The sequence below is a fragment of the Balaenoptera physalus genome, assembly GCF_965194825.1.
Source record: "Balaenoptera physalus genome assembly, chromosome: 3".
Lineage (NCBI taxonomy): Eukaryota > Metazoa > Chordata > Mammalia > Artiodactyla > Balaenopteridae > Balaenoptera > Balaenoptera physalus.
Genome location: NC_138890.1, coordinates 81,975,081 through 81,978,664, shown reverse-complemented (window position 1 = coordinate 81,978,664; position 3,584 = coordinate 81,975,081). Strand labels below are relative to the sequence as shown.

The window sequence follows — 3,584 nt, the reverse complement described above, 5'->3', positions numbered from 1 at the left end:
GTCAAGCCATCCCTACACACTCTCCAAGTTCCTGACCCACAGAATCTCTGAGCGTCATACAATGGACTTTTTACACTGCTGAGTCTTAGAGTGGTTTGTCAGGTAGCAGTAGTTATCAGAACAGAAGATTTCTTGAAAGAGGGAACCTGAGAACCAAGTCAATTTTAGATGTGAAGAAAATGTGATACTAAATGAGACTGGCGATTTTATTGATTGTGGAGGAAATGCTTGGAATTTCCCTTTCACATTTGATATTCCGGCTATTAAACACTCTTTTGTAGAAATATCTCTAGAATTTTTATCTGAATTTAGAAAATTTATGAAGACTTTGGAATGCAGCTCTTCCTTGTGATTTGATTTTATGATGACACAGCACCATCAAATACATTTTAGGAGAACCTAGGTCTTTTTTTTTTTTTAATTTTTTTTTTTTTTTGATGTGGACCATTTTTAAAGTCTTTATTGAATTTGTTATAATACTGCTTCCCTTTTATGTTTTTGGTTTTTTGGCTGTGAGGCATGTGGGATCTTAGCTCCCTGACCAGCGATCGAACCCACACCCCCTGCATTGGAAGGCAAAGTCTTAACTACTGGATCGCCAGGGAAGTCCCCAGAACCTACGTCTTGAAGAGAGTAACTTTCATGCAAAAAGTTGACAACTTCATTAGCAGAGTTACTAGTATATTTCCTATGAAACTAACAGTATTAGACAGTACTGTTTACATGGTTGCGTAAAAAAACTTGGTAGAATATATATATTATATATATAGTATATAATTTACTTTTAAAACTAATTTTTATTGTAACCACACCAATGTTTTCGTTTTTGTCTTGAACTTTTAAACTTTTATTGACTTACCAGAAGAAGAAAAAGGGAGATATTTTAAGTATGGTGACTGTATACTTACTGACTCATTTACCAGGCTAATCTTCCCTGCCTTTCCTAGTGCAATAGATTAACAGGTGATCAAACGGTTTGATTTTCTTCATTTCCTCTCCTCCGTCCACCTTCTTCTGGCTGCACAGATCTGTTAGTGCTGCTGCTTTCCCAGTTAAGGTGCTTTGTTTGCAAGTAGCTGGGATCAGCACTAGCCAACTCAAGAAAAAACAATAATAACAAGAGGGCATGATGGGATTTAGTGCAAGGATCTGAAAGTGTTTCCAGAATTAAAGGGAAGGCTGAAGAACCAGGCAGGGTAGGCTGAGGAGCAGGGAGCTCCAGGAATATAGGAGGTGAGAAGCCTCTTCCAAGCCCTGCCCTGGAGGCGAATGAGCTCCAACTGTTTTTGGGCGCCATATTCTTCTGCCCACAGCTCCGGTTCCCCTGAAGTATGACTTGGCCCGAGGAGGGCGAGTCCCTCAATGAAACTCCCGTCTTGTCTGTATCCAGTGGGAGGCATTTCCCAAAGTAAATCTTGACCTTTTATGATCTGAAGGGAAATGGAACTCAGGCAGTACAGACAGCAGCTGTCCACCCCACTGTTGATTCCTGGAGTCATCTCAATGGCCAGTAGCAGACTGGACCTCATAGATTTTTAGTGCATTCATTCAATCCACGTGTTTCTGTTAACTAGCAATATACCTTATTTTATTTTTTATTTTTTATTTTTTTTTTAATTTATTTATTTTTGGGTGTGTTGGGTCTTCGTTTCTGTGCGAGGGCTTTCTCCACTTCCGGCGAGCGGGGGCCACTCTTCATCGCAGTGCGCGGGCCTCTCACTGTCGCGGCCTCTCTTGTTGCGGAGCACGGGCTCCAGACGCGCAGGCTCAGTAGTCGTGGCTCACGGGCCCAGTTGCTCCGCAGCATGTGGGATCTTCCCAGACCAGGGCTCGAACCCGTGTCCCCTGCATTGGCAGGCAGACTCTCAACCACTGCGCCACCAGGGAAGCCCAATATACCTTATTTTAAAAATCATCTCTAGACCCAGATTTTGACAAGAGTTAATACCTTTTAAAATAGCTTCCTATTCATTTGCTCCTTCTTTACTTAAAAACTTGATGGAGTGGAAAGCACTAGGATTAACATTCCCTCTTCAGAGTGGAAAACTGGAGGTGCTAGATGTTTAAGGCACTTGTCCCAAGTAACTCTGATGTCTTAAAAACATAGTCAAGGCTCCAGCTGAGTTTGGCTTTCATTCATCCATCTGTTCTCCTTCTCTTTTTTTATGAGGCAGTCTCCATAAGGACGGTGATTGTACCTCCTGCCCACTAAAGTCTCAACATTCACTAGGAAAGAAAAGTGCTTTGGAAAGGGAGGATTCAAGTCTTGGCTTTACCACCTACTACAATCTGATGGTCACGATCACAATCTCTCTTACCTGAACCCTACTGGTGGGTCCCTCCCAGGGCTGATAAAATAAAATGGAGGGATAGATATTACAGGGGGGTTATAAAGCAAAGTGTCATGCAGTTGTGAAGTGTTATCACTTTATCCATGCTCTTAATTCTTCTTATATGTGTAGGCATGTAGTACATTGTTGTTGACTGTTACGCCATGTGCTACTGCAGCATAGGAGCAATAAATAGCAATGCAAGGTGGATTCCCTAGGTTTTATCAGGGCAGACGGCATCAGTGGATTCAGTCCTTTACACCTGAATCACAGTTTCTGCAGTTTGTTTTTCTTGCAACCTGTTAGGCATGCAGTAGTAAAGGTGTTCGATTTCCAAAGAATAATTAAGCCAAGGACACTGTGTCCCATCTTGGATGAAATACAGTTCTCACTTTAAAATCAGATCCTTCATTTTTAAAGGTTGAATAGAATAGCATCTAAAAAAAGAATTCCCACTGGTTAATTTTAGGCTGCTGGGGAAAAAAAGAGTTTAATGTAAGATTATTCTTGGTACAGAAACATTTTCACTTGGCTATGAATTGGATACATTTAAAAATCATTTTAGTCTCTTGCCTTTGAAATTGTGTGTGATAAGGGAGATTATCAAACAAATGTCAATAGGCATCTTGGATCCAGTAATGCTGCTTCCCTCATTCTAATGAACTAGTTCACGTGTGAGTGCCAGGTAAAGGTGGTCTTCTGCTTGCAGGAGCACTTACAGTGACTGATTGGTGGAGAAGGGTTGATGGTAATTTTACCCGTGTTGGCCTCTCCATTCACGATGGCTTACCCAGTTCCTGGACAGGCAAGACCTTTGTCTTGCGTATTTAAAGCTATTAGCCTTATCTATACAGGCCTAGGCATATAAGTACTACGTGGCAGATCTAGCCATTTCAACAGACATACCAATTTATACTCTCTGTTGCGGATCTTCTGCATATAATTACAATAATAGATGACATTTAATGAACTTGTACTATGTATCTGTCTGTATACTAGACTGATAACTCTATATCTTGTTTTTAAACCTCATGCTGTAAACATAAAAGTTATTGAGGAAGATAATATGACTCATCTGGCTATGAAATAGTCCAGCCATTTGGCACATATAAACTTGACCATCACCGGCTGAGATAGAAAAAAGAATGCCATGCATCTTTCCTTGAAATTTAGAGATATTTGCTTTCTTGCTGCTTTACCAAAGAAAGAGCTCCAAACAAAAAAGAGGGATGGTTCTTTCTCATCCTGTCCCAT

The 3,584-nt window shown here is 40.7% G+C and overlaps 1 long non-coding RNA gene across 1 annotated transcript; it reads right to left on the bottom strand.

Moving 5' to 3' along the window:
- Positions 1-488: 488 nt before the first annotated feature.
- LOC309657881 lies at positions 489-3,379 on the bottom strand. Its single transcript, XR_014261947.1, has 2 exons — positions 1,900-3,379; positions 489-1,582 (listed from the first exon to the last, which is right to left on the bottom strand). It is a non-coding gene; the product is annotated as an uncharacterized lncRNA (long non-coding RNA).
- Between the last annotated feature and the right edge of the window lie 205 nt (positions 3,380-3,584).